At 46.1% G+C, this 25,124-nt stretch overlaps 16 non-coding genes and 46 pseudogenes across 16 annotated transcripts; all 62 read right to left on the bottom strand.

Annotated features, from left to right (window-relative positions):
- Nucleotides 1-305: 305 nt before the first annotated feature.
- LOC136739389 (5S ribosomal RNA) lies at nucleotides 306-424 on the bottom strand. The gene has a single exon (XR_010812874.1). It is a non-coding gene; the product is annotated as a 5S ribosomal RNA (ribosomal RNA).
- Nucleotides 425-639: 215 nt separating this feature from the next.
- On the bottom strand, nucleotides 640-758 carry LOC136739183 (5S ribosomal RNA). Its single transcript, XR_010812833.1, has one exon. It is a non-coding gene; the product is annotated as a 5S ribosomal RNA (ribosomal RNA).
- Nucleotides 759-979: 221 nt separating this feature from the next.
- LOC136739193 (uncharacterized) lies at nucleotides 980-1,098 on the bottom strand (annotated as a pseudogene).
- A 218-nt stretch (nucleotides 1,099-1,316) lies between these two features.
- On the bottom strand, nucleotides 1,317-1,435 carry LOC136739117 (uncharacterized; annotated as a pseudogene).
- Nucleotides 1,436-2,319: 884 nt separating this feature from the next.
- LOC136739249 (uncharacterized) lies at nucleotides 2,320-2,438 on the bottom strand (annotated as a pseudogene).
- Nucleotides 2,439-2,657: 219 nt separating this feature from the next.
- Nucleotides 2,658-2,776, bottom strand: LOC136739236 (uncharacterized; annotated as a pseudogene).
- Nucleotides 2,777-2,994: 218 nt separating this feature from the next.
- On the bottom strand, nucleotides 2,995-3,113 carry LOC136739304 (uncharacterized; annotated as a pseudogene).
- Nucleotides 3,114-3,328: 215 nt separating this feature from the next.
- Nucleotides 3,329-3,447, bottom strand: LOC136739251 (uncharacterized; annotated as a pseudogene).
- A 220-nt stretch (nucleotides 3,448-3,667) lies between these two features.
- LOC136739197 (uncharacterized) lies at nucleotides 3,668-3,786 on the bottom strand (annotated as a pseudogene).
- Nucleotides 3,787-4,001: 215 nt separating this feature from the next.
- On the bottom strand, nucleotides 4,002-4,120 carry LOC136739398 (5S ribosomal RNA). The gene has a single exon (XR_010812883.1). It is a non-coding gene; the product is annotated as a 5S ribosomal RNA (ribosomal RNA).
- A 552-nt stretch (nucleotides 4,121-4,672) lies between these two features.
- Nucleotides 4,673-4,791, bottom strand: LOC136739388 (5S ribosomal RNA). The gene has a single exon (XR_010812873.1). It is a non-coding gene; the product is annotated as a 5S ribosomal RNA (ribosomal RNA).
- Nucleotides 4,792-5,006: 215 nt separating this feature from the next.
- Nucleotides 5,007-5,125, bottom strand: LOC136739085 (5S ribosomal RNA). Its single transcript, XR_010812808.1, has one exon. It is a non-coding gene; the product is annotated as a 5S ribosomal RNA (ribosomal RNA).
- A 221-nt stretch (nucleotides 5,126-5,346) lies between these two features.
- Nucleotides 5,347-5,465, bottom strand: LOC136739192 (uncharacterized; annotated as a pseudogene).
- A 220-nt stretch (nucleotides 5,466-5,685) lies between these two features.
- Nucleotides 5,686-5,804, bottom strand: LOC136739087 (5S ribosomal RNA). The gene has a single exon (XR_010812810.1). It is a non-coding gene; the product is annotated as a 5S ribosomal RNA (ribosomal RNA).
- A 219-nt stretch (nucleotides 5,805-6,023) lies between these two features.
- Nucleotides 6,024-6,143, bottom strand: LOC136739208 (uncharacterized; annotated as a pseudogene).
- Nucleotides 6,144-6,359: 216 nt separating this feature from the next.
- LOC136739394 (5S ribosomal RNA) lies at nucleotides 6,360-6,478 on the bottom strand. The gene has a single exon (XR_010812879.1). It is a non-coding gene; the product is annotated as a 5S ribosomal RNA (ribosomal RNA).
- Nucleotides 6,479-6,693: 215 nt separating this feature from the next.
- LOC136739303 (uncharacterized) lies at nucleotides 6,694-6,812 on the bottom strand (annotated as a pseudogene).
- A 222-nt stretch (nucleotides 6,813-7,034) lies between these two features.
- Nucleotides 7,035-7,153, bottom strand: LOC136739252 (uncharacterized; annotated as a pseudogene).
- A 555-nt stretch (nucleotides 7,154-7,708) lies between these two features.
- LOC136739194 (5S ribosomal RNA) lies at nucleotides 7,709-7,827 on the bottom strand. The gene has a single exon (XR_010812834.1). It is a non-coding gene; the product is annotated as a 5S ribosomal RNA (ribosomal RNA).
- A 219-nt stretch (nucleotides 7,828-8,046) lies between these two features.
- Nucleotides 8,047-8,165, bottom strand: LOC136739188 (uncharacterized; annotated as a pseudogene).
- Nucleotides 8,166-8,379: 214 nt separating this feature from the next.
- On the bottom strand, nucleotides 8,380-8,498 carry LOC136739308 (uncharacterized; annotated as a pseudogene).
- A 214-nt stretch (nucleotides 8,499-8,712) lies between these two features.
- Nucleotides 8,713-8,831, bottom strand: LOC136739135 (uncharacterized; annotated as a pseudogene).
- Nucleotides 8,832-9,046: 215 nt separating this feature from the next.
- On the bottom strand, nucleotides 9,047-9,165 carry LOC136739098 (5S ribosomal RNA). Its single transcript, XR_010812821.1, has one exon. It is a non-coding gene; the product is annotated as a 5S ribosomal RNA (ribosomal RNA).
- A 224-nt stretch (nucleotides 9,166-9,389) lies between these two features.
- LOC136739362 (uncharacterized) lies at nucleotides 9,390-9,508 on the bottom strand (annotated as a pseudogene).
- A 215-nt stretch (nucleotides 9,509-9,723) lies between these two features.
- On the bottom strand, nucleotides 9,724-9,842 carry LOC136739273 (uncharacterized; annotated as a pseudogene).
- Nucleotides 9,843-10,060: 218 nt separating this feature from the next.
- LOC136739237 (uncharacterized) lies at nucleotides 10,061-10,179 on the bottom strand (annotated as a pseudogene).
- A 216-nt stretch (nucleotides 10,180-10,395) lies between these two features.
- On the bottom strand, nucleotides 10,396-10,514 carry LOC136739318 (uncharacterized; annotated as a pseudogene).
- A 211-nt stretch (nucleotides 10,515-10,725) lies between these two features.
- On the bottom strand, nucleotides 10,726-10,844 carry LOC136739209 (uncharacterized; annotated as a pseudogene).
- A 216-nt stretch (nucleotides 10,845-11,060) lies between these two features.
- On the bottom strand, nucleotides 11,061-11,179 carry LOC136739259 (uncharacterized; annotated as a pseudogene).
- A 218-nt stretch (nucleotides 11,180-11,397) lies between these two features.
- On the bottom strand, nucleotides 11,398-11,516 carry LOC136739096 (5S ribosomal RNA). The gene has a single exon (XR_010812819.1). It is a non-coding gene; the product is annotated as a 5S ribosomal RNA (ribosomal RNA).
- Nucleotides 11,517-11,725: 209 nt separating this feature from the next.
- LOC136739265 (uncharacterized) lies at nucleotides 11,726-11,844 on the bottom strand (annotated as a pseudogene).
- A 215-nt stretch (nucleotides 11,845-12,059) lies between these two features.
- Nucleotides 12,060-12,178, bottom strand: LOC136739225 (uncharacterized; annotated as a pseudogene).
- Nucleotides 12,179-12,394: 216 nt separating this feature from the next.
- LOC136739302 (uncharacterized) lies at nucleotides 12,395-12,513 on the bottom strand (annotated as a pseudogene).
- Nucleotides 12,514-12,727: 214 nt separating this feature from the next.
- Nucleotides 12,728-12,846, bottom strand: LOC136739219 (5S ribosomal RNA). Its single transcript, XR_010812837.1, has one exon. It is a non-coding gene; the product is annotated as a 5S ribosomal RNA (ribosomal RNA).
- Nucleotides 12,847-13,057: 211 nt separating this feature from the next.
- LOC136739357 (5S ribosomal RNA) lies at nucleotides 13,058-13,176 on the bottom strand. Its single transcript, XR_010812850.1, has one exon. It is a non-coding gene; the product is annotated as a 5S ribosomal RNA (ribosomal RNA).
- Nucleotides 13,177-13,391: 215 nt separating this feature from the next.
- LOC136739334 (uncharacterized) lies at nucleotides 13,392-13,510 on the bottom strand (annotated as a pseudogene).
- Nucleotides 13,511-13,726: 216 nt separating this feature from the next.
- Nucleotides 13,727-13,845, bottom strand: LOC136739152 (uncharacterized; annotated as a pseudogene).
- A 217-nt stretch (nucleotides 13,846-14,062) lies between these two features.
- Nucleotides 14,063-14,181, bottom strand: LOC136739326 (uncharacterized; annotated as a pseudogene).
- A 216-nt stretch (nucleotides 14,182-14,397) lies between these two features.
- On the bottom strand, nucleotides 14,398-14,516 carry LOC136739292 (uncharacterized; annotated as a pseudogene).
- A 216-nt stretch (nucleotides 14,517-14,732) lies between these two features.
- On the bottom strand, nucleotides 14,733-14,852 carry LOC136739351 (uncharacterized; annotated as a pseudogene).
- A 215-nt stretch (nucleotides 14,853-15,067) lies between these two features.
- On the bottom strand, nucleotides 15,068-15,186 carry LOC136739181 (uncharacterized; annotated as a pseudogene).
- Nucleotides 15,187-15,401: 215 nt separating this feature from the next.
- On the bottom strand, nucleotides 15,402-15,520 carry LOC136739282 (uncharacterized; annotated as a pseudogene).
- A 216-nt stretch (nucleotides 15,521-15,736) lies between these two features.
- Nucleotides 15,737-15,855, bottom strand: LOC136739141 (uncharacterized; annotated as a pseudogene).
- A 546-nt stretch (nucleotides 15,856-16,401) lies between these two features.
- LOC136739393 (5S ribosomal RNA) lies at nucleotides 16,402-16,520 on the bottom strand. The gene has a single exon (XR_010812878.1). It is a non-coding gene; the product is annotated as a 5S ribosomal RNA (ribosomal RNA).
- A 210-nt stretch (nucleotides 16,521-16,730) lies between these two features.
- Nucleotides 16,731-16,849, bottom strand: LOC136739277 (5S ribosomal RNA). Its single transcript, XR_010812842.1, has one exon. It is a non-coding gene; the product is annotated as a 5S ribosomal RNA (ribosomal RNA).
- A 216-nt stretch (nucleotides 16,850-17,065) lies between these two features.
- On the bottom strand, nucleotides 17,066-17,184 carry LOC136739227 (uncharacterized; annotated as a pseudogene).
- A 1,526-nt stretch (nucleotides 17,185-18,710) lies between these two features.
- Nucleotides 18,711-18,829, bottom strand: LOC136739247 (uncharacterized; annotated as a pseudogene).
- A 215-nt stretch (nucleotides 18,830-19,044) lies between these two features.
- Nucleotides 19,045-19,163, bottom strand: LOC136739190 (uncharacterized; annotated as a pseudogene).
- Nucleotides 19,164-19,923: 760 nt separating this feature from the next.
- Nucleotides 19,924-20,042, bottom strand: LOC136739331 (uncharacterized; annotated as a pseudogene).
- Nucleotides 20,043-20,265: 223 nt separating this feature from the next.
- On the bottom strand, nucleotides 20,266-20,384 carry LOC136739345 (uncharacterized; annotated as a pseudogene).
- A 216-nt stretch (nucleotides 20,385-20,600) lies between these two features.
- LOC136739186 (uncharacterized) lies at nucleotides 20,601-20,719 on the bottom strand (annotated as a pseudogene).
- Nucleotides 20,720-20,943: 224 nt separating this feature from the next.
- On the bottom strand, nucleotides 20,944-21,062 carry LOC136739350 (uncharacterized; annotated as a pseudogene).
- A 213-nt stretch (nucleotides 21,063-21,275) lies between these two features.
- LOC136739224 (uncharacterized) lies at nucleotides 21,276-21,394 on the bottom strand (annotated as a pseudogene).
- Nucleotides 21,395-21,609: 215 nt separating this feature from the next.
- LOC136739324 (uncharacterized) lies at nucleotides 21,610-21,728 on the bottom strand (annotated as a pseudogene).
- Nucleotides 21,729-21,951: 223 nt separating this feature from the next.
- LOC136739369 (5S ribosomal RNA) lies at nucleotides 21,952-22,070 on the bottom strand. Its single transcript, XR_010812854.1, has one exon. It is a non-coding gene; the product is annotated as a 5S ribosomal RNA (ribosomal RNA).
- Nucleotides 22,071-22,623: 553 nt separating this feature from the next.
- LOC136739317 (5S ribosomal RNA) lies at nucleotides 22,624-22,742 on the bottom strand. Its single transcript, XR_010812846.1, has one exon. It is a non-coding gene; the product is annotated as a 5S ribosomal RNA (ribosomal RNA).
- A 221-nt stretch (nucleotides 22,743-22,963) lies between these two features.
- Nucleotides 22,964-23,082, bottom strand: LOC136739294 (uncharacterized; annotated as a pseudogene).
- A 214-nt stretch (nucleotides 23,083-23,296) lies between these two features.
- Nucleotides 23,297-23,415, bottom strand: LOC136739169 (uncharacterized; annotated as a pseudogene).
- Nucleotides 23,416-23,636: 221 nt separating this feature from the next.
- Nucleotides 23,637-23,755, bottom strand: LOC136739130 (uncharacterized; annotated as a pseudogene).
- A 228-nt stretch (nucleotides 23,756-23,983) lies between these two features.
- On the bottom strand, nucleotides 23,984-24,102 carry LOC136739179 (uncharacterized; annotated as a pseudogene).
- A 209-nt stretch (nucleotides 24,103-24,311) lies between these two features.
- LOC136739174 (uncharacterized) lies at nucleotides 24,312-24,430 on the bottom strand (annotated as a pseudogene).
- A 217-nt stretch (nucleotides 24,431-24,647) lies between these two features.
- On the bottom strand, nucleotides 24,648-24,766 carry LOC136739358 (uncharacterized; annotated as a pseudogene).
- Nucleotides 24,767-25,124: the final 358 nt, after the last annotated feature.

Genomic DNA, 25,124 nt, shown 5'->3' with positions numbered 1-25,124 from the left:
CCGTCCAAGTACTAACCAGGCCCTGCCCCATTTAGCTTCCGAGATCTGGCGAGAGTTGGCGCGTTCAGGACGGTGTGGCCGGAAACCAAGAGGCCTGGCTGCTTGATGTCTCTTAAAGGCTGGCGGGTATTGACGGAACTTCCAGCAAAGAAAAAAAAAAAAAAAAAAGAAAAACGGAGGGAAAAATTTCAGTGCAGCAAAAGGTGTTGAAAGTAGCCGGGTACGTGTTCAATAGTTCAATTATATCTCCTCCAGACAGAAAGAGAGTATTAAGAGCTACGATGAAGTTACCCAGGAGACGAAAAAGCTTGCAGCACCTGGTATTTCCAGGAGATCACCCATCCAAGTAGTAACCAGGCCCTGCCCCGTTTAGCTTCCGAGATCTGACGAGATCAGGCGCGTTCAGGATGGTGTGGCCGCAAGCTGAGAGCCCTGGCTGCATGATGTCTCTTAAAGGCTGGAGGGTATTGACGGAACTTCCAGCTAAAAACAAAAGAAAAAAGAAAAATGGAGGGAAAAATATCAGTGCAGCAAAGGGTGTTAAAAGTAGCCAGGTATGTGTACAATTCTTCAATAAAATCTCCTCCAGACAGAAGGAGAGTACTAAGAGCTACGAGGAAGTTGCCCAGGAGACGAAAAAGCTTGCAGCACCTGGTATTTCCAGGAGGTCAACCATCCAAGTACTGACCAGGCCCTGCCCCGTTTAGCTTCCGAGATCTGACGAGATCGGGCGCGTTCAGGACGGTGTGGCCGCAAGCCAAAAGGCCTGGCTGCATGATGTCTCTTAAAGGCTGGCGGGTATTGACGGAACTTCCAGCAAAAATAAAAAAAAATAAAAAAAGGAAAATGGAGGGAAAAATATCAGTGCAGCAAACGGTGTTGAAAGTAGCCGGGTACGTGTACAATATTTCAATTATATCTCCTCCAGACAGAAAGAGAGTATTAAGAGCTACGAGGAAGTTACCCAGGAGACATAAAAACCTTGCAGCACCTGATATTTCCAGGAGGTCACCCATCCAAGTACTGACCAGGCCCTGCACCGTTTCGCTTCCGAGATCTGACGAGATCGGGCACGTTCAGGACGGTGTGGCCGCAAACCAAGAGGCCTGCCTGCATGATGTCTCTTAAAGGCTGGCGGGTATTGACGGAACTTCCAGCAAAAAAAAAAAAAAAAAAAAAGAAAAACGGAGGGAAAAATTTCAGTGTAGCAAAAGGTGTTGAAAGTAGCCGGGTACGTGTTCAATACTTCAATTATATCTCCTCCAGACAGAAAGAGAGTATTAAGAGCTACGATGAAGTTACCCAGGAGACGAAAAAGCTTGCAGCACCTGGTATTTCCAGGAAATCACCCATCCAAGTAGTAACCAGGCCCTGCCCCGTTTAGCTTCCGAGATCTGACGAGATCAGGCGCGTTCAGGATGGTGTGGCCGCAAGCCGAGAGTCCTGCCTGCATGATGTCTCTTAAAGGCTGAAGGGTATTGACGGAACTTCCAGCAAAAAACAAAAGAAAAAAGAAAGAAAAATGGAGGGATAAATATCAGTGCAGCAATGGTTGTTGAAGATAGCCGGGTACGTGTACAATACTTCAATTATATCTCCTCCAGACAGAAAGAGAGTATTAAGAGCTACGAGGAAGTTACCCAGGAGACGAAAAAGCTTGCAGCACCTGGTATTTCCAGGAGGTCTTCCATCCAAGTACTGAACAGGCCCTGCCCCGTTCGGCTTCCGAGATCTGATGAGATCGGGCGCGTTCAGGACAATGTGTCGGGATGCCAAGAGACCTGGCTGCATGATGTCTTTTAAAGGCTGGCGGGTATTGACGGAATTTCTAGCAAAAAAAAATAAAATAAAAAAAATAGAAAAATGAAGGGAAAAATATTAGTTCTGGAAAGGGTGTTGAAAGTAGCCGGGTACGTGTACAATACTTCAATTATATCTTCTCCAGACAGAAAGAGAGTACTAAGAGCTACGATGAAGTTACCCAGGAGACGAAAAAGCTTGCAGCACCTGGTATTTCCAGGAGGTCACCCGTCCAAGTACTGACCAGGCCCTGCTCCGTTTAGCTTCCGAGATTTGGCGCGTTCAGGACGTTGTGGCCGCAAGCCAAGAGGCCTGGCTGCATGATGTTAATTAAAGGCTGGAGGGTATTGACGGAACTTCCAGCAAAAGAAAAAATAAAAAAGAAAAATGGAGGGAAAAATATCAGTGCAGCAAAGGGTGTTGAAAGTAGCCGGGTACGTGAACAATACTTCAATTATATATCCTCCAGACAGAAAGAGAGTATTAAGAGCTACGATGAAGTTACCCAGGAGACGAAAAAGCTTGCAGCACCTGGTATTTCCAGGAGATCACCCATCCATGTAGTGACCAGGCCTTACTCCGTTTAGCTTCCGAGATCTGACGAGATCGGGCGCGTTCAGGACGGTGTGGCCGCAAGCCGAGTGTACTGGCTGCATGATGTCTCTTAAAGGCTGGCGGGTATTGACGGAACTTCCAGCAAAAAAAGAATAAAAAAAAAATAAAAAATGGAGGGATAAATATCAGTGCAGCAAAGGGTGTTGAAAGTAGCCGGGTACGTGTACAATACTTCAATTATATCTTCTCCAGACAGAAAGAGAGTATTAAGAGCTACGATGAAGTTACCCAGGAGACGAAAAAGCTTGCAGCACCTGGTAATTCCAGGAGGTCACCCATCCAAGTACTGACCAGGCCCTGCCCTTTTTAGCTTCCGAGATCTGACGAGATCGGGTGCGTTCAGGACGGTGTGGCGGAAAGCCGAGAGGCCTGCCTGCATGATGTCTCTTAAAGGCTGGCAGGTTTTGACGGAACTTCCAGCAAAAAAAAAAAAAAAAAAAAAGAAAAACGGAGGGAAAAATATCAGTGCAGCAAAGGGTGTTGAAAGTAGCCGGGTACGTGCACAATACTTCAATTATATCTCCTCCAGACAGAAAGAGAGTATTAAGAGCTACGATGAAGTTACCCAGGAGACAAAAAAGCTTGCAGCACCTGGTATTTCCAGGAGATCACACATGCAAGTACTGACAAGGCCCTGCCGCGTTTAGCTTCCGAGATCTGATGAGATGGGGCGCGTTCAGGACGGTGTGGCCGCAAGCCAAGAGGCCTGGCTGTATGATTACTCTAAAAGGCTGGAGGGTATTGACGGAACTTCCAGCAAAAAACAAAAGAAAAAAGAAAAATAGAGGGAAAAATTCCAGTGCAGCAAAGGGTGTTGAAAGTAGCCGGGTACGTGTACAATTCTTCAATTATATCTTCTCAGACAGAAAGATAGTATTAAGAGCTACGATGAAGTTCCCCAGGAGACGTGAAAAGCTGGCAGCACCTGGTATTTCCAGGAGGTCACCCATCCAAGTACTGACCAGGCCCTGCCCCATTTAGCTTTCGAGATCTGATGAGATCGGGCGCGTTCAGGACGGTGTGGCGGAAAGCCAAGAGGCCTGGCTGCATGATGTCTCTTAAAGGCTGGCGGGTATTGACGGAATTTCCAGCAAAAAAAGAAAGAAAAAAAAATAGAAAAATGCAGGGAAAAATATCAGTGCAGCAAAGGGTGTTGAAAGTAGCCGGGTACGTGTACAATTCTTCAATTATATCTCCTCCAGACAGAAAGAGAGTATTTAGAGCTACGATAAAGTTACCCAGGAGACGAAAAAGCTTGCAGCACCTGGTATTTCCTGGAGGTCACCCATCCAAGTACTGACAAGGCCCTGCCCTGTATAGCTTCCGAGATCTGACGAGATCGGGTACATTCACGACGGTGTGGCCGCAAGCCGAGAAACCTGTCTGCATGATGTCTCTTAAAGGCTGGAGGGTATTGACGGAACTTCCAGCAAAAAAAAAAAGAAAAAAGAAAAATGGAGGGAAAAATATCAGTGCAGCAAAGGGTGTTGAAAGTAGCCGGGTACGATTATATTTCTCCAATTATATCTCCTCCAGACAGAAGGAGAGTATTAGGACCTACGATGAAGTTACCCAGGAGACGAAAAAGCTTGCAGCACCTGGTATTTCCTGGAGGTCACCCATCCAAGTAATGACCAGGCCCTGTCCCGTTTAGCTTCCGAGATCTGACGAGATCGGGTACGTTCAGGACGGTGAGGCCGCAAGCCAAGAGGCCTGTCTGCATCATGTCTCTTAAAGGTTGGAGGGTATTGACGGAACTTCCAGCAAAAAATTAAAGAAAAAAGAAAAATAGAGGGAAAAATATCAGTGCAGCAAAGGGTGTTGAAAGTAGCCGGTTACGTGTACAATACTTCAATTATATCTCCTCCAGACAGAAAGAGAGTATTAAGAGCTACGATAAGGTTACCCAGGAGACGAAAAACGCTTGCAGCACCTGGTATTACCAGGAGGTCACCCGTCCAAGTACTAACCAGGCCCTGCCCCATTTAGCTTCCGAGATCTGGCGAGAGTTGGCGCGTTCAGGACGGTGTGGCCGGAAACCAAGAGGCCTGCCTGCTTGATGTCTCTTAAAGGCTGGCGGGTATTGACGGAACTTCCAGCAAAGAAAAAAAAAAAAAAAAGAAAAACGGAGGGAAAAATTTCAGTGCAGCAAAAGGTGTTGAAAGTAGCCGGGTACGTGTTCAATAGTTCAATTATATCTCCTCCAGACAGAAAGAGAGTATTAAGAGCTACGATGAAGTTACCCAGGAGACGAAAAAGCTTGCAGCACCTGGTATTTCCAGGAGATCACCCATCCAAGTAGTAACCAGGCCCTGCCCCGTTTAGCTTCCGAGATCTGACGAGATCAGGCGCGTTCAGGATGGTGTGGCCGCAAGCTGAGAGCCCTGGCTGCATGATGTCTCTTAAAGGCTGGAGGGTATTGACGGAACTTCCAGCTAAAAACAAAAGAAAAAAGAAAAATGGAGGGAAAAATATCAGTGCAGCAAAGGGTGTTAAAAGTAGCCAGGTATGTGTACAATTCTTCAATAAAATCTCCTCCAGACAGAAGGAGAGTACTAAGAGCTACGAGGAAGTTGCCCAGGAGACGAAAAAGCTTGCAGCACCTGGTATTTCCAGGAGGTCAACCATCCAAATACTGACCAGGCCCTGCCCCGTTTAGCTTCCGAGATCTGACGAGATCGGGCGCGTTCAGGACGGTGTGGCCGCAAGCCAAAAGGCCTGGCTGCATGATGTCTCTTAAAGGCTGGCGGGTATTGACGGAACTTCCAGCAAAAATAAAAAAAAATAAAAAAAGGAAAATGGAGGGAAAAATATCAGTGCAGCAAACGGTGTTGAAAGTAGCCGGGTACGTGTACAATATTTCAATTATATCTCCTCCAGACAGAAAGAGAGTATTAAGAGCTACGAGGAAGTTACCCAGGAGACATAAAAACCTTGCAGCACCTGATATTTCCAGGAGGTCACCCATCCAAGTACTGACCAGGCCCTGCACCGTTTCGCTTCCGAGATCTGACGAGATCGGGCACGTTCAGGACGGTGTGGCCGCAAACCAAGAGGCCTGCCTGCATGATGTCTCTTAAAGGCTGGCGGGTATTGACGGAACTTCCAGCAAAAAAAGAAAGAAAAAAAAATAGAAAAATGCAGGGAAAAATATCAGTGCAGCAAAGGGTGTTGAAAGTAGCCGGGTACGTGTACAATTCTTCAATTTTATCTCCTCCAGACAGAAAGAGAGAAATAAGAGCTACGATGAAGTTACCGAGGAGACGAAAAAGCTTGCAGCACCTGGTATTTCCAGGAGGTCACCCAACCAAGTACTGACCAGGCCCTGCCCCGTTTAGCTTTCGAGATCTGATGAGATCGGGCGCGTTCAGGACGGTGTGGCCGTAAGCCAATAAGCCTGGCTGCATGATGTCTCTTAAAGGCTGGTGGGTATTGACGGAACTTCCAAAAAAATAAAAAAATAAAAAATAGAAAAATGGAGGGAAAAATATCAGTGCAGGAAAGAGTGTTGAAAGTAGCCGGGTACGTGTACAATACTTCAATTATATCTCCTCCAGACAGAAAGAGAGTATTAAGAGCTATGATGAAGTAACCCAAGTGACGAAAAAGGCTCGCAGCACCTGGTATTTCCAGGAGGTCACCCATCCAAGTACTGACCAGGCCCTGCCCCCTTTAGCTTCACGAGATCTGACGAGATCGGGCACGTTCAGGAGGGTGTGGCCGCAAGCCAAGAGGCTTGGCTGCATGATGTCTCTTAAAGGCTGGAGGGTATTGATGGAACTTCCAGCAAAAAAAAAAAGAAATAAGAAAAATGGAGGGAAAAATATCACTGCTGCAAAGTGTGTTGAAAGTAGCCGGGTACGTGTACAATTCTTCAATTATATCTTCTCCATACAGAAAGAGAGTATTAAGAGCTACGATGAAGTTTCCCAGGAGATGTAAAAAGCTTGCAGCACCTGGTATTTCCAGGAGGTCACCTATCCAAGTACTGACCAGGCCCTGCCCCGTTTAGCTTCCGAGATCTGACGAGATCGGGCGCGTTCAGGGCGGTGTGGCCGCAAGCCAAGAGGCCTGGATGCATGATGTCTCTTAAAGGCTGGAGGGTATTGACGGAACTTCCAGCAAAATAAAAAAGAAATAAGAAAAATGGAGGAAAAAATATCACTGCTGCAAAGTGTGTTGAAAGTAGCCGGGTACGTGTACAATACTTCAATTATATCTCCTCCAGACAGAAAGAGAGTATTAAGAGCTATGATGAAGTTACCCAGGAGACGAAAAAGCTTGCAGCACCTGGTATTTCCAGGAGATCACCCATCCAAGTAGTGACCAGGCCTTGCCCCGTTCAGCTTCCGAGATCTGATGAGATCGGGCGCGTTCAGGACAATGTGTCCGCATGCCGAGAGGCCTGGCTGCATGATGTCTCTTAAAAGCTGGCGGGTATTGACGGAATTTCAAGCAAAAAAAAATAAAATTAAAAAAATTGAAAAATGAAGGGAAAAATATTAGATCAGGAAAGGGTGTTGAAAGTAGGCGGGTACGTGTACAATACTTCAATTATATCTTCTCCAGACAGAAAGAGAGTATTAAGAGCTATGATGAAGTTACCCAGGAGACGAAAAAGCTTGCAGCACCTGGTATTTCCAGGAGATCACCCATCCAAGTAGTGACCAGGCCTTGCCCCGTTCAGCTTCCGAGATCTGACGAGATCGAGCGCGTTCAGGACGGTGTGGCCGCAAGCCAAGAGGCCTGGCTGCATGATGTCTCTTAAAGGCTGGCGGGTATTGACGGAACTTCTAGCAAAAAAAAAAAAAAAAAAGAAAAAAGAAAAACGGAGGCAAAAATATCAGTGCAGCAAAGGGTGTTGAAAGTAGCCGGGTACGTGTACAATTCTTCAATTATATCTCCTCCAGACTGAAAGAGAGTATTAAGAGCTATGATGAAGTTACCCAAGAGACGTAAAAAGCTTGCAGCACCTGGTATTTCCAGGAGGTCAACAATCCAAGTACTGACCAGGCCCTGGCCCGTTTAGTTTCCCATTTCTGACGAGATCGGGCGCGTTCAGGACTTTGTGTCCGCAAGCCGAGACGCCTGGCTGCATGATGTCTCTTAAAGGTTGGCGGGTATTGACGGAACTTCCAGCAAAAAAAAAAAAAAAGAAAAATGGATGGAAAAATATCAGTGCAGCAAAGGGTGTTGAAAGTAGCCGGGTACGTGTACAACTCTTCAATTATATCTCCTCCAGACAGAAAGAGAGTATTAAGAGCTACGAGGAAGTTACCCAGGAGACGTAAAAAGCTTGCAGCACCTGGTATTTCTAGGAGGTCTCCCATCCAAGTACTGACCAGGCCCTGCCCCGTTTAGCTTCCGAGATCTGACGAGATCGGGCGCGTTCAGGACGGTGTGGCCGCAAGCCAAGAGGCAGGGCTGCCTGATGTCTCTTAAAGGCTGGCGGGTATTGACGGAGCTTCCAGCAAAAAAAAAAAAAAAAAAAAAGAAAAATGGAGGGAAAAATATCTGTGCAGCAAACGTTGTTGAAAGTAGCCGGGTACGTGTACAATACTTCAATTATATCTCCTCCAGACAGAAAGAGAGTATTAAGAGCTACGAGGAAGTTACCCAGGAGACATGAAAACCTTGCAGCACCTGATATTTCCAGGAGGTCACCCATCCAAGTACTGACCAGGCCCTGCACTGTTTAGCTTCCTAGATCTGACGAGATCAGGTGCGTTCAGGACGGTGTGGCCGCAAGTCAAGAGGCCTGGCTGCATGATGTCTCTTAAAGGCTGGAGGGTATTGACGGAACTTCCAGAAAAAACAAAAGAAAAAAGAAAAATGGAGGGAAAAATATCAGTGCAGCAAACGTTGTTGAAAGTAGCCGGGTACGTGTACAATACTTCAATTATATCTCCTCCAGACAGAAAGAGAGTACTAAGAGCTACAATGAAGTTACCTTGGAGACGAAAAAGCTTGCAGCACCTGGTATTTCCAGGAGGTCACCTATCCAAGTACTGACCAGGTCTTGCTCCGTTTAGCTTCCGAGATCAGATGAGATCGGACGCGTTCAGGACAATGTGTCCGCATGCCAAGAGGACTGGCTGCATGATGTCTTTTAAAGGCTGGACGGTATTGACGGAACTTCCAGCAAAAAAAAAAAAAAAAAAAATATGGAGGGAAAAATATCAGTGCAGCAAAGGCTGTTGACAGTAGCCGGGTACGTGTACAATTCTTCAATTATATCTCCTCCAGACAGAAAGAGAGAATGAAGAGCTACGATAAAGTTACCCAGGAGACGTAAAACGCTTGCAGCACCAGGAATTTCCAGGAGGTCTCCCATCCAAGTACTGACCAGGTCCTGCCCCGTATAGCTTCCGAGATCTGACGAGATCGAGCGCGTTCAGGACGGTGTGGCCGCAAGCCGAGAGGCAGGGCTGCATGATGTCTCTTAAAGGCTGGAGGGGATTGACGGAACTTCCAGCAAAAAAAAAAAGATAAAAGGAAAATGGAGGGACAAATATCAGTGCAGCAAAGGGTGTTGATAGTAGCCGGGTACGTGTACAATTCTTCAATTATATCTCCTCCAGACAGAAAGAGAGAATTAAGAGCTACGATGTAGTTACCCAGGAGACGAAAAAGCTTGCAGCACCTGGTATATCCAGGAGGTCTTCCATCCAAGTACTGACCAGGTCCTGCCCCGTTTAGCTTCCGAGATCTGATGAGATCGGGCGCGTTCAGGACGGTGTGGCCGCAAGCCAGTAAGATTGGCTGCATGATGTCTCTTAATGGCTGGCAGGTATTGACGGAACTTACAGCAAAAAAAAAAAAGAAAAAAAAAAAACGAAAAATGGAGGGAAAAATATCAGTGCAGCAAAGGGTGTTGAAAAAAGCCGGGTAAGTGCACAATTCTTCAATCATATCTCCTCCAGCCAGAAAGAGAATATTAAGAGCTACGATGAAGTTACCCAGGAGACTTAAAAAGCTTGCAGCACCTGATATTTCCAGGAGATCTACCATCCAAGTAGTGACCAGGCCCTGCCCCGTTTAGCTTCCGAGATCTGACGAGATCGGACGCGTTCAGGTCAATGTGTCCGCATGCCAAGAGGCCTGCCTGCATGATGTCTTTTAAAGGCTGGACGGTATTGACGGAACTTCCAGCAAAAAAAAAAAAAAAAAAAAATATAGAGGGAAAAATATCAGTGCAGCAAAAGCTGTTGAAAGTAGCCGGGTACGTGTACAATTCTTCAATTATATCTCCTCCAGACAGAAAGAGAGAATGAAGAGCTACGATAAAGTTACCCAGGAGACGTAAAACGCTTGCAGCACCAGGAATTTCCAGGAGGTCTCCAATCCAAGCACTGACCAGGCCCTGCCCCGTTTAAATTCCGAGATCTGATGAGATCAGGGGCGTTCAGGACGGTGTGGCCGCAAGCCGAGAGGCCTGGCTGCATGATGTCTCTTAAAGGCTGGCGGGTATTGACGGAACTTCCAGCAAAAAAAAAGAAAAAAAAATAGAAAAATGGAGGGAAAAATATCAGTGCAGCAATAGGTGTTGAAAGTTGCCGGGTACGTGTACATTTCTTCAATTATATCTCCACCAGACAGAAAGAGAGTATTAAGAGCTACGATGAAGTTACCCAGGAGACGAAAAAGCTTGCAGCACCTGGTATTTCCAGGAGGTCACCCATCCAAGTACTGACCAGGCCCTGCCCCGTTTAGAATCCGAGATATGACGAGATCGGGCACATTCAGGACGGTGCGGCCGCAAGCCGAGAGGCCTGGCTGCATGATGTCTCTTAAAGGCTGGAGGGTATTGACGGAACTTTCAGCAAAATAAAAAAGAAAAAAGAAAAATGGAGGGAAAAATATCAGTGCAGCAAAGGTTGTTGAAAGTAGCCGGGTACCTGTACAATTCTTCAATTTTATCTCCTCCAGACAGAAAGAGAGTATTAAGAGCTACGAGGAAGTTACCCAGGAGACATAAAAACCTTGCTGCACCTGATATTTCCAGGAGGTCACCCATCCAAGTACTGACCAGGCCCTGCACCGTTTAGTTTCCGAGATCTGACGATATCGGGCGCGTTCAGGACGGTGTGGCCGCAAGCCAAGAGGCCTGCCTGCATGATGTCTCTTAAAGGCTGGCGGGTATTGACGGAACTTCCAGCAAAAAAAAAAAAAGATAAATGAAGGGAAAAATACCAGTGCAGCAAAGGGTGTTGAAAGAAGCCGGGTATGTTTACAATACTTCAATTATATCTCCTCCAGACAGAAAGAGAGTATTATGAGCTACGATGAAGTTACCCAGGAGACGTAAGAAGCTTGCAGCACCTGGTATTTCCAGGAGGTCACCAATCCAAGTAATGACCAGGCCCTGTCCCGTTTAGTTTCCGAGATCTTACGAGATCGGGCGCTTTCAGGACGGAGTGGCCGCAAGCCGAGAGGCCTTACTGCATGTTGTCTCTTAAAGGCTGGTGGGTATTGACGGAACTTCCAGAAAAAAGAAAAAGAAAAAAGAAAAACGGAGGGAAAAATATCAGTGCAGCAAAGGGTTTTGAAAGTTGCCGGGTATGTGTACATTTCTTCAAATGTATCTCTTCCAGACAGAAAGAGAGTATTAAGAGCTACGATGAAGTTACCCAGGAGACGTAAAAAGCTTGCAGTACCTGGTTTTTCCAGGAGGTCACCAATCCAAATACTGACCAGGCCATGCCACGTTTAAATTCCGAGATCTGACGAGATCGGGCACGTTCAGGACGGTATGGCTGCAAACCGTGAAGCCTGGCTGCATGATGTCTCTTAAAGTCTGGCGGGTATTGACAGAACATCCAAATAAAAAAATAAAAAAAAAAAAAAAAATGGAGGGAAAAATATCACTGCAGCAAAGGGTGTTGAAAGAAGCCGGGTATGTGTACAATACTTCAATTATATATCCTCCAGACAGAAAGAGAGTATTAAGAGCTACGAGGAAGTTACCCAGGAGACATAAAAACCTTGCAGCACCTGGTATTTCCAGGAGGTCACCCATCCAAGTACTGACCAGGCCCTGCCCCGTTTAGCTTCCAAGATCTGACGAGATCGGGCGCGTTCAGGACGGTGTAGCCGCAAGCCAAGAGGCCTGGCTGCATGATGTCTCTTAAAGGCTGAAGGGTATTGACGGAACTTCCAACAAAAAAAAAAAGAAAAATGAAGGGAAAAATACCAGTGCAGCAAAGGGTGTTGAAAAAAGCCGGGTATGTGTACAATATTTCAATTATATCTCCTCCAGACAGAAAGAGAGTATTAAGAGCTACGATGATGTTACACAGGAGACGTGAAAAGATTGCAGCACCTTCTAATTCCAGGAGGTCTCCCATCCAAGTACTGACCAGGCCCTGTCCCGTTTAGCTTCCAAAATCTGATGAGATCGGGCGCGTTCAGGACGGTATGGCTGCAAACCGAGAAGCCTGGCTGCATGATGTCTCTAAAAGGCTGGCGGGTATTGACGGACCTTCCAGCAAAAAAAAAAGAAAAAAGAAAAATGGAGGGAAAAATATCAGTGCAGCAAAGGGTGTTGAAAGTAGCCGGGTACGTGTACAATTTTTCAATTATATCTCCTCCAGACAGAAAGACAGTATTAAGAGCTACAATGAAGTTACCCATGAGATGTAAAAAGCTTGCAGCACGTGGTATTTCCTGGAGGTCACCCATCCAAGTACTGACCAGGCCCTGACCCGTTTAGTTTCCGAGATCTGACGAGATCGGGGGCGTTCAGGACGGTGTGGCTGCAAGTCGGAAGGACTCGCTGCATGATGTCTCTTAATGGCTGGCGGGTATTTACGTAACTTCCAGCAAAAAACAAAAGAAAAAAGAAAAATGGAGGGAAAAATATCAGTGCAGCAAAGGGTGTTGAAAGTAGCCGGGTACTTGTACAATTCTTCAATTATATCTCCCCCAGACAGAAAGAGAGTATTAAGAGTTACGATGAACATACCCAGGAGACGTAAGAAGCTTGCAGCACCTGGTATTTCCAGGAGGTCTCACATTCAAGTAATGACCAGGCCCTGACCCGTTTAGTTTCCGAGATCTGACGAGATCGGGGGCGTTCAGGACGGTGTGGCTGCAAGTCGAAAGGCCTGGCTGCATGATGTCTCTTAATGGCAGGCGGGTATTGACGGAACTTCCTGCAAAAAAAAAAAATAAAGAAAAATGGAGGGAAACATAACAGTGCAGCAAAGGGTATTGAAAGTAGCCGGGTACGTGTAAAATTCTTCAATTATATCTCCTCCAAACTGAAAGAGAGTATTAAGAGCTACGAGGAAGTTTCCCAGGAGACGTGAAAAGCTTGCAGCACCTGGTATTTCCAGGAGGTCACCTATCCAAGTACTGACCAGGCCCTGCCCCGTTTAGCTTCCGAGATCTGACGAGATCGGGCGCGTTCAGGATGGTGTGGCCGCAAGCGAAGAGGCCTGGCTGCATGATGTCTCTTAAAGACTGGTGGGTATTGACGGAACTTCCAACAAAAAAAAAAAAAGAAAAATGATGGGAAAAATACCAGTGCAGCAAAGGGTGTTGAAAGAAGCCGGGTATGTGTACAATACTTCAATTATATCTCCTCCAGACAGAAAGAGATTATTAAGAGCTACGATGAAGTTACCCAGGAGACGTAAAAAGCTTGCAGCACCAGGTATTTCCAGGAGGTCTCCCATCCAAGTACTGACCAGGCCCTGCCCCATTTAGCTTCCGAGATCTGACGAGATCAGGCGCGTTCAGGACGGTGTGGCCGCAAGCAAAGATTCCTGGCTGCATGATGTCTCTTAAAGGGTGGAGGGTATTGACGGAACTTCCAGCAAAAAAAGAAAAAAAAAAAACAATGGAGGTAAAGATATCAGTGCAGCAAAGGTTGTTGAAAGTAGCCGGGTACGTGTACAATTCTTCAATTATATCTCCTCCAGACAGAAAGAGACTATTAAGAGCTTCGATTACGTTACCCAGGAGACGTAAAAAGCTTGCAGCACCAGGTATTTCCAGGAGGTCTCACATTCAAGTACTGACCAGGCCCTGCCCCGTTAAGTCTCCGAGATCTGACGATATCGGGTGCGATCAGGATGGTGTGGCCGCAAGCCAAGCGGCCTGGCTGCATGATGTCTCTTAAAGGCTGGAGGGTATTGACGGAACATCCAGCAAATAAAAATAGAAAAAAGAAAAATGGAGGGAAAAATATCAGTGCAGCAAACGGTGTTGAAAGTAGCCGGGTACGTGTACAATACTTCAGTTATATCTCCTCCAGACAGAAAGAGAGTATTAAGAGCTACGAGGAAGTTACCCAGGAGACGTAAAAAGCTTGCAGCACCTGGTATTTCCAGGAAGTCATCAATCCAAGTACTGACCAGGCCCTGCCCCGTTTAGCTTCTGAGATCTGACGAGATCGGGCGCGTTCAGGACGGTGTGGCTGCAAGCCAAGAGGCCTGGCTGCATGATGTCTCTTAAAGGCTGGAGGGTATTGACGGTACTTCCAGCAAAATAAAAAAGAAAAAAGAAAAATGGAGGGAAAAATATCAGTGCAGCAAAAGGTTGTTGAAAGTAGCCGGGTACTTGTACAATTCTTCAATTATATCTCCTCCAGACAGAAAGAGAGTATTAAGAGCTACGAGGAAGTTACCCAGGAGACATAAAAACCTTGCTGCACCTGATATTTCCAGGAGGTCACCCATCCAAGTACTGACCAGGCCCTGCACCGTTTAGTTTCCGAGATCTGACGATATCGGGCGTGTTCAGGACGGTGTGGCCGCAAGCCAAGAGGCCTGCCTGCATGATGTCTCTTAAAGGCTGGCGGGTATTGACGGAACTTCCAGCAAAAAAAAAAAAAAAAAAAGAAAAACGGAGGGAAAAATATCAGTGCAGCAAAGGGTGTTGAAAGTAGCCGGGTACGTGTACAATACTTCAATTATATCTCCTCCAGACAGAAAGAGGGTATTAAGAGCTACGATGAAGTTACCCAGGAGACGAAAAAGCTTCCAGCACCTGGTATTTCCAGGAGATCACTCATCCAAGTAGTGACCAGGCCCTGCCCCGTTTAGCTTCCGAGATCTGACGAGGTTGGGCGCGTTCAGGACGGTGTGGCCGCAAGCCGAGAGTCCTGGCTGCATGATGTCTCTTAAAGGCTGGAGGGTATTGACGGAACTTCCAGCAAAAAACAAAAGAAAAAAGAAAAATGGAGGGATAAATATCAGTGCAGCAAAGGTTGTTGAAAGTAGCCAGGTACGTGTACAATTCTTCAATTATATCTCCTCCAGACAGAAAGAGAGTATTAAGAGCTACGAGGAAGTTACCCAGGAGACATAAAAACCTTGCTGCACCTGATATTTCCAGGAGGTCACCCATCCAAGTACTGACCAGGCCCTGCCCCGTTTAGCTTCTGATATCTGACGAGAATTGGGCGCGTTCAGGATGGTGTGGCCGCAAGCCGAGAGTCCTGGCTGCATGATGTCTCTTAAAGGCTGGAGGGTATTGACGGAACTTCCAGCAAAAAACAAAAGAAAAAAGAAAAATGGAGGGATAAATATCAGTGCAGCAAAGGGTGTTGAAAGTAGCCAGGTACGTGTACAATTCTTCAATAATATCTCCTCCAGACTGAAAGAGAGTATTAAGAGCTACGATGAAGTGACCCAGGAGACGAAAAAGCTTGCAGCACCTGGTATTTCCAAGAGCTCACCCATCCAAGTACTGACCAGGCCCTGCTCCGTTTGGCTTCCGAGATCCCACGAGATCGGGCGCGTTCAGGACGGTATGGCCGCAAGCCAAGAGGCCTGGTGCATGATGTCTCTTAAAGGCTGGAGGGTATTGACGGAACTTCCAGCAAAATAAAAAAGAAAAAAGAAAAATGGAGGGAAAAATATCAGTGCAGCAAAGGTTGTTGAAAGTAGCCGGGTACGTGTACAATACTTCTATTATATCTCTTCCAGACAGAAAGAGAGTATTAAGAGCTATGAGAAAGTTACCCAGGAGATATAATAACCTTGCAGCACCTGATATTTCCAGGAGGTCACCCATCCAAGTACTGACCAGGCCCTGCTCCGTTTAGCTTCCAAGATCTGACGAGATAAGGAGCGTTCAGGACGGTGCGGCCGCAAGCCAAGAGGCCTGGCTGCATGATGTCTCTTAAAGGCTGGCGGGTATTGACGGAACTTCCAGCAAAAAACAAAAGAAAAAAGAAAAATGGAGGGAAAAATATCAGTGCAGCAAACGGTGTTGAAAGTAGCCGGGTACGTGTACAATACTTCAATTATATCTCCTCCAGACAGAAAGAGAGTATTAAGAACTACAATGAAGTTACCCAGGAGACGTAAAAAGCTTGCAGCACCTGGTAATTCCAGGAGGTCACCCATCCAAGTGTTGACCAGGCCCTGCCCCGTTTAGTTTCCGAGATCTGATGAGATCGGGCACGTTCAGGACGGTGTGGCCGCAAACCAAGAGGCCTGCCTGCATAATGTCTCTTAAAGGCTGGCGGGTATTGACGGACCTTCCAGCAAAAAAAAAAAGAAAAAAGAAAAATGGTGTGAAAAATATCAGTGCAGCAATGGGTGTTGAAAGTTGCCGGGTACATGTACATTTCTTCAATTGTATCTCCTCCAGAAAGAAAGAGAGTATTAAGAGCTACGATGAAGTTACCCAGGAGACGTAAAAAGCTAGCTGTACCTGGTTTTTCCAGGAGGTCACCAATCCAAATACTGACCAGGCCCTGCCACGTTTTGCATCCAAGATCTGACAAGATCGGGCACGTTCAGAACGGTGTGGCCGCAAGCCAAAAAGCGTGGCTGCATGATGTCTCTTAAAGGCTGGCGGGTATTGACGGAACTTCCAACAAAAAAAAAAAAAGAAAAATGAAGGGAAAAATACCAGTGCAGCAAAGGGTGTTGAAAGTTGCCGGGTACGTGTAAAATTCTTCAATTATATCTCCTCCAGACAGAAAGAGAGTATTAAGAGCTACGATGAAGTTTCCCAGGAGACGTAAAAAGCTTGCTGCACCTGGTATTTCCAGGAGGTCACCTATCCAAGTACTGACCAGGCCCTGCCCCGTTTAGCTTCCGAGATCTGACGAGATCGGGCGCGTTCAGGACGGTGTGGCCGCAAGCCAATAAGATTGGCTGCATGATGTCTCTTAATGGCTGGCGGGTATTGACGGAACTTCCAACATAAAAAAAAAAGAAATATGATGGGAAAAATACCAGTGCAGTAAAGGGTGTTGAAAGAAGCCATGTATGTGTACAATACTTCAATTATATCTCCTCCAGACAGAAAGAGAATATTAAGAGCTACGATGAAGTTACCCTGGAGATGTAAAAAGCTTGCAGCACCTGGTATTTCCAGGAGGTCACCCATCCAAGTACTGACCAGGCCCTGCCCCGTTTAGCTTCCGAGATCTGACGAGATTGGGCGCGTTCAGGGCGGTGTGGCCGCAAACCAAGAGGCCTGCCTGCATGATGTCTCTTAAAGGCTGGCGGGTATTGACGGAACTTCCAGTATAAAAAAAAAAAAAAAAAGAAAAACGGAGGGAACAATTTCAGTGCAGCAAAGGGTGTTGAAAGTAGCCGGGTACGTGTTCAATACTTCAATTATATCTCCTCCAGACAGAAAGAGAGTATTAAGAGCTACGATGAAGTTACCCAGGAGACGAAAGAGCTTGCAGCACCTGGTATTTCCAGGAGATCACCCATCCAAGTAGTAACCAGGCCCTGCCCCATTCAGCTTCCGAGATCTGCCGAGATCGGGCGCGTTCAGGACGGTGTGGCCGCAAGCCGAGAGTCCTGCCTGCATGATGTCTCTTAAAGGCTGAAGGGTATTGACGGAACTTCCAGCAAAAAACAAAAGAAAAAAGAAAGAAAAATGGAGGGATAAATATCAGTGCAGCAAACGGTGTTGAAAGTAGCCGGGTACGTGTACAATACTTCATTTATATCTCCTCCAGACAGAAAGAGAGTATTAAGAGCTACGAGGAAGTTACCCAGGAGACGAAAAAGCTTGCAGCACCTGGTATTTCCAGGAGGTCTTCCATCCAAGTACTGAACAGGGCCTGCCCCGTTCGGCTTCCGAAATCTGATGAGATCGGGCGCGTTCAGGACAATGTGTCGGCATGCCAAGAGGCCTGGCTGCATGATGTCTCTTAAAGGCTGGCGGGTATTGACGGAATTTCTAGCAAAAAAAAATAAATTAAAAAAAATAGAAAAATGAAGGGAAAAATATTAGTTCTGGAAAGGGTGTTGAAAGTAGCCGGGTACGTGTACAATACTTCAATTATATCTTCTCCAGACAGAAAGAGAGTATTAAGAGCTACGATGAAGTTACCCAGGAGACGTAAAAAGCTTGCAGTACCTGGTTTTTCCAGGAGGTCACCAATCTAAATTCTGACCAGGCTCTGCCACTTTTTGCTTCCAAGATCTGACAAGATCGGGCGTGTTCAGGACGGTGTGGCCGCAAGCCAAAAAGCCTGGCTGCATGATGTCTCTTAAAGGCTGGCGGGTATTGACGGAAATTCCAACAAAAAAAAAAAAAGAAAAATGAAGGGAAAAATACCAGTGCAGCAAAGGGTGTTGAAAGAAGCCGGGTATGTGTACAATTCTTCAATTATATCTCCTGCAGACAGAAAGAGAGTATTAAGAGCTACGAGTAAGTTACTCAGGAGACGAAAAAGCTTGCAGCACCTGGTATTTCCAGGAGGTCACCCATCCAAGTACTGACCAGGCCCTGCTCCGTTTAGTTTCTGAGATTTGGTGCATTCAGGACGTTGTGGCTGCAAGCCAAGAGGCCTGGCTGCATGATGTTAATTAAAGGCTGGAGGGTATTGACTGAACTGCCTGCAAAAAAAAAAAAGAAAAATGGAGGAAAAAATACCAGTGCAGCAAAGGGTGTTGAAAGTAGCCGGGTACGTGTACAATTCTTCAATTATATCTCCTCCAGACAGAAAGAGAGTATTTAGAGCTACGATAAAGTTACCCAGGAGACGAAAAAGCTTGCAGCACCTGGTATTTCCTGGAGGTCACCCATCCAAGTACTGACAAGGCCCTGCTCCGTTTAGCTTCTGAGATTTGGTGCATTCAGGACGTTGTGGCTGCAAGCCAAGAGGCCTGGCTGCATGATGTTAATTAAAGGCTGGAGGGTATTGACTGAACTGCCTGCAAAAAAAAAAAAGAAAAATGGAGGAAAAAATACCAGTGCAGCAAAGGGTGTTGAAAGTAGCCGGGTACGTGTACAATTCTTCAATTATATCTCCTCCAGACAGAAAGAGAGTATTTAGAGCTACGATAAAGTTACCCAGGAGACGAAAAAGCTTGCAGCACCTGGTATTTCCTGAAGGTCACCCATCCAAGTACTGACAAGGCCCTGCCCCGTATAGCTTCCGAGATCTGACGAGATCGGGTACATTCACGACGGTGTGGCCGCAAGCCGAGAAACCTGTCTGCATGATGTCTCTTAAAGGCTGGAGGGTATTGACGGAACTTCCAGCAAAATAAAAAAGAAATAAGAAAAATGGAGGGAAAAATATCACTGCTGCAAAGTGTGTTGAAAGTAGCCGGGTACGTGTACAATACTTCAATTATATCTCCTCCAGACAGAAAGAGAGTATTAAGAGCTATGATGAAGTTACCCAGGAGACGAAAAAGCTTGCAGCACCTGGTATTTCCAGGAGATCACCCATCCAAGTAGTGACCAGGCCTTGCCCCGTTCAGCTTCCGAGATCTGATGAGATCGGGCGCGTTCAGGACGGTATGGCCGCAAGACAAGAGGGCTGGCTGCATGATATCTCTAAAAGGCTGGCGGGTATTGACGGAACTTCCAACAAAACAAAAAAAAAGAAAAATGAAGGGAAAAATACCAGTGCAGCAAAGGGTGTTGAATGAAGCCGGGTATGTGTACAATACTTCAATTATATCTCCTCCAGACAGAAAGAGAGATCGGGCGCGTTCAGGACGGTGTGGCCGCAAGCCAAGAGGCCTGGCTGCATGCTGTCTCTTAAAGGCTGGAGGGTATTGACGGAACTTCCAGCAAAAAAAAAAAAGAAAAAAGAAAAATGATGGGAAAAATATCAGTGCAGCAAAGGGTGTTGAAAGTAGCCGGGTACGTGTACAATTCTTCAATTATATCTCCTCCAGACAGAAAGAGAGTATTAAGAGCTACGATGAAGTTACCCAAGAGACGAAAAAGCCTGCAGCACCAGGTAATTCTAGGAGGTCTCCCATCCAAGTACAGACTAGACCCTGCCCCGTTTAGTTTCCGAGATCTGACGAGATCGGACGCTTTCATGACGGTGTGTCCGCAAACCGAGAGGCCTGGCTGCATGATGTCTCTTAAAGGCTGGCGGGTATTGACGGAACTTCCAGCAAAAAAAAAAAAATATATATATATAAAAATGGAGGGAAAAATATCAGTGCAGCAAAGGGTGTTGAAAGTAGCCGGGTACATGTACAATTCTTCAATTATATCTTCTCAGACAGAAAGATAGTATTAAGAGCTACAATGAAGTTACCCAGGAGCTGAAAAAGCTTGCAGCAACAGGTATTTCCAGGAGGTCTCCCATCCAACCACTGACCAGGCCCTGGCCCGTCTAGCTTCCGAGATCTGACGAGATGGGGCGCATTCAGGACGGTGTGGCCGCAAGCCACGAGGCCTGGCTGCATGATGTCTCTTAAAGGCTGGCGGGTATTGACGGAACTTCCAGCAAAAAAAAAAAAAAAAAAAAAAATAGAAAAATGGAGGGAAAAACATCATTGCAGCAAAGGGTGTTGAATGTAGCCGGGTACGTGTACAATACTTCAATTATATCTTCTCCAGACAGAAAGAGAGTATTAAGAGCTACGATAAAGTTACCCAGGAGACGAAAAAAGCTTGCAGCACCTGGTATTTCCAGGAGGTCACACATGCAAGTACTGACAAGACCCTGCCGCGTTTCGCTTCCGAGATCTGATGAGATGGGGCGCATTCAGGACGGTGTGGCCGCAAGCCACGAGGCCTGGCTGTATGATGTCTCTTAAAGGCTGGAGGGTATTGACGGAACTTCCAGCAAAAAACAAAAGAAAAGAGAAGAATGGAGGGAAAAATATCAGTGCAGCAATGGGTGTTGAAAGTAGCCGGGTACGTGTACAATTCTTCAATTATATCTCCTCCAGACAGAAAGAGAGTATTAAGAGCTACGATGAAGTTACCCAAGTGACGTTAAAAGCTTGCAGCACCTGGTATTTCCAGGAGGTCAACCATCCAAGTACTGACCAGGCCCTGCCCCGTTTAAATTCCGAGATCTCACGAGATTGGGCGCGTTCAGGACGGTGTGGCCGCAAGCCAAGAGGCCTGGCAGCATGATGTCTCTTAAAGGCTGGCGGGTATTGACGGAACTTCCAGCAAATAAAAAAAAAAAAATTAAAAAAAGAAAAACGGAGGGAAAAATATCAGTGCAGCAAAGGGTGTTGAAAGTAGCTGGGTACTTGTACAATTCTTCAATTATATCTCCTCTAGACAGAAAGAGAGTATTAAGAGCTACGATGAAGATTCCCAGGAGACGTAAGAAGCTTGCAGCACCTGGTATTTCCAGGAGGTCTTCCACCCAAGTACTGAACAGGCCCTGCCCCGTTCAGCTTCCGAAATCTGATGAGATCGGGCACGTTCAGGACAATGTGTCCGCATGCCAAGAGGCCTGGCTGCATGATGTCTCTTAAAGGCTGGCGGGTATTGATGGAACTTCCAGCAAAAAAAAAAAAAATAGAAAAATGAAGGGAAAAATATTAGTTTAGGAAAGGGTGTTGAAAGTAGCCGGGTACGTGTACAATACTTCAATTATATCTTCTCCAGGCAGAAAGAGCGTATTAAGAGCTACGATGAAGTTACCCAAGAGACGAAAAAGCTTGCAGCACCTGGTATTTCCAGGAGGTCACCCATCCAAGTACTGACCAGGCCCTGCTCCGTTTAGTATCCGAGATCTGACGAGATCAGGCGCGTTCAGGACGGTGTGGCAGCAAGCCAAGAGGCCTGGCTGCATGATGTCTCTTAAAGGCTGGAGGGTATTGACGGAACTTCCAGCAAAATAAAAATGAAAAAAGAAAATTGGAGGGAAAAATATCAGTGCAGCAAAGGTTGTTTAAAGTAGCCGGGTATGTGTACAATTCTTCAATTATATCTCCTCCAGACAGAAAGAGACTATTAAGAGCTTCGATGACGTTACCCAGGAGACGATAAAGCTTGCAGCACCAGGTATTTCCACGAGATCTCCCATCCAAGTACTGACTATGCCCTGCCCCGTTTAGCTTCCGAGATCTGATGAGATCGGGCGCGTTCAGGACAATGTGTCCGCATGCCGAGAGGCCTGGCTGCATGATGTCTTTTAAAGGCTGGCGGGTATTGACGGAATTTCAAGCAAAAAATAAAAAAATAAAAAAAAATGAAAAATGAAGGGAAAAATATCAGTGCAGCAAAAGTTGTTGAAAGTAGCCGGGTACGTGTACAATTCTTCAATTATATCTCCTGGAGACAGAAAGAGAGTATTAAGAGCTACGATGAAGTTACCCAGGAGACGTAAAAAGCTTGCAGCACCTGGTATTTCTAGGAGGTCTCCCATCCAAGTACTGACCAGGCCCTGCACCGTTTAGCTTCCGAGATCTGACGAGATCGGGCGCATTCAGGACGGTGTGGCCGCAAGCCGAGAGGCCTGGCTTCATGATGTCTCTTAAAGGTTGGCGGGTATTGACGGAACTTCCAGCAAAAAAAAAAAAAAAAAAGAAAAATGGATGGAAAAATATCTGTGCAGCAAATGGTGTTGACAGTAGCTGGGTACGTGTACAATACTTCAATTATATCTCCTCCAGACAGATAGAGAGTATTAAGAGCTACGATAAAGTTACCCAGGAGACGTAAAAGCTTGCAGCACTAGGTATTTCCAGGAGGTCTCACATTCAAGTACTGACCAGGTCCTGCCCCGTTTAGCTTCCGAGATCTGACGATATCATGCGCGTTCAGGACGGTGTGGCCGAAAGCCGAGAGGCCTGGCTGCATGATGTCTCTTAAAGGCTGGCGGGTATTGACGGAACTTCCAGCAAAAAAAAAAAAAAAAAAAATGGAAAATGGAGAGAAAAATATCAGTGCAGCAAAGGCTGTTGAAAGTAGCCGGGTACGTGTACAATACTTCAATTATATCTCCTCCAGACAGATAGAGAGTATTAAGAGCTACGATTAAGTTTCCCAGGAGACCTAAATAGCTTGCAGCACCAGGTATTTCCAGGAGGTCTCCCATCCAAGTACTGACCAGGCCCTGCCCCGTTTAGCTTCCGAGATCTGACGAGATCGGGCGTATTCAGGACGGTGTGGCCGCAAGCCAAGAGGCTTGGCTGCATGATGTCTCTTAAAGGCTGGCGGGTATTGACGGAACTTCCAACAAAAAATAAAAAATAAATAAATAGAAAAATGGAGGGAAAAATATCAGTGCAGGACAGGGTGTTGAAAGTAGCCGGGTACATGTACAATTCTTCAATTATATCTCCTCCAGACTGAATGAGAGTATTAAGAGCTACGCTAAAGTTACCCAGGAGATGTAAAAGGCTTGCAGCACCTGGTATTTCCAGGAGGTCACCCATCCAATTACTGACCAGGCCCTGCCCAGTTTTTCTTCCGAGATCTGACGAGATCTTGCGTCTTCAGGACGGTGTGGCCTCAAGCCAAGGGCCTGGCTGCATGATGTCTCTTAAAGGCTGGTGGGTATTGATGGAACTTCCAGCAAAAAACAAAAGAAAAAAGAAAAATGGAGGGAAAAATATCAGTGCAGCAAAGCGTGTTGAAGGTAGCCGGGTACGTGTACAATCCTTCAATTATATCTCCTCCAGACAGATAGAGAGTATTAAGAGCTACGATAAAGTTACCCAGGAGACGTAAAAGCTTGCAGCACCAGGTATTTCCAGGAGGTCTCACATTCAAGTACTGACCAGGTCCTGCCCCGTTTAGCTTCCGAGATCTGACGAGATCGGGCGCGTTCAGGATGGTGGGGCCGCAAGCCGAGATGTCTGGCTGCATGATGTCTCTTAAAGGCTGGCGGGTATTGACGGAATTTCCAGCAAAAAAAAAAAAAAAAAAAAATAGAAAAATGGAGGGAAAAATATCAGTGCAGGAAAGGGTGTTGAAAGTAGCCGGGTACGTGTACAATTCTTCAATTATGTCTTCTCCAGACAGAAAGAGAGTATTAAGAGCTACGATGAAGTTACCCAGGAGACGTAAAAAGCTTGCAGCACCTGGTATTTCTAGGAGGTCTCCCATCAAAGTACTGACCAGGCCCTGCCTCGTTTAGCTTCCGAGATCAGACGAGATCGGGCGCATTCAGGACAGTGTGGCCACAAGCCGAGAGGCCTGGCTGCATGATGTCTCTTAAAGGTTGGCGGGTATTGACGGTAATTCCAGCAAAAAAAAAAAAAAAAAAAAAAAAAAAAAAAGAAAAATGGATGGAATAATATCAGTGCAGCAAAGGGTGTTGACAGTAGCTGGGTACGTGTACAATACTTCAATTATATCTCCTCCAGACAGAAAGAGAGTATTAAGAGCTACGATGAAGTTACCCAGGAGACGAAAAAGCTAGCAGCACCTGGTATTTCCAGGAGGTCACCCATCCAAGTACTGACCTGGACCTGCCCCGTTTTGCTTTCGAGATCTGACGAGATCGGGCGCGTTCAGGCCGGTGTGGCTGCAAGCCAAAAAGCCTGGCTGCATGATGTCTCTTAAAGGCTGGAGGGTATTGACGGAACTGCCAGCAAAAAAAAAAAGAAAAATAGAGGGAAATATACCAGTGCAGCAAAGGGTGTTGAAAGTAGCCGGGTACGTGTACAATTCTTCAATTATATCTCCTGGAGACAGAAAGAGAGTATTAAGAGCTACGATGAAGTTACCCAGGAGACGTAAAAAGCTTACTGCACCTGGTATTTCCAGGAGGTCACCCATCCAAGTACTGACCAGGCCCTGCCCCGTTTAGCCTTCGAGATCTGACGAGATCGGGCGCGTTCAGGACGGTGTGGCTGCAAGCCAAAAAGCCTGGCTGCATGATGTCTCTTAAAGGCTGGTGTGTATTGACGGAACTTCCAGCAAAAAAAAAAAAAAAAGAAAAAAAAATGGAGGGAAAAATATCAGTGCAGCAAAGGGTGTTGAAAGTAGCCGGGTACGAGTAGAATTCTTCAATAATATCTCCTCCAGACTGAAAGAGAGTACTAAGAGCTACGATGAAGTTACCCAGGAGACGAAATAACTTGCAGCACTTGATATCTCCAGGAGGTCAGCCATCCAAGTACTGACGAACCCTTGCCCCGTTTAGCTTCCGAGATCTGATGAGATTGGGCGCGTTCAGGACGGTGTGGCCGCAAGCCAAGAGGCCTGGCTGCATGATGTCTCTTAAAGGCTGACGGGTATTGACGGAACTTCCAGCAAAAAAAGAATGGATAAAGAAAAATGGAGGGAAAAATATCAGTGCAGCAATGGGTGTTGAAAGTAGCCGGGTACGTGTACAATACTTCAATTATATCTCCTCCAGACAGAAAGAGAGTATTAAGAGCTACGATGAACTCACCTAAAGGATTATTAGGAACACCATACTAATACTGTGTTTGACCCCCTTTCGCCTTCAGAACTGCTTTATTTCTACGTGGCATTGATTCAACAAGGTGCTGAAAGCATTCTTTAGAAATGTTGGCCCATATTGATAGGATAGCATCTTCCAGTTGATG

The sequence above is a fragment of the Amia ocellicauda genome, unplaced genomic scaffold (assembly GCF_036373705.1).
Source record: "Amia ocellicauda isolate fAmiCal2 unplaced genomic scaffold, fAmiCal2.hap1 HAP1_SCAFFOLD_60, whole genome shotgun sequence".
NCBI classification, from domain to species: Eukaryota; Metazoa; Chordata; class Actinopteri; order Amiiformes; family Amiidae; genus Amia; species Amia ocellicauda.
The sequence above is the reverse complement of the archived record's forward strand: the minus strand, read 5'-3'. Positions and strand labels throughout refer to the sequence as shown.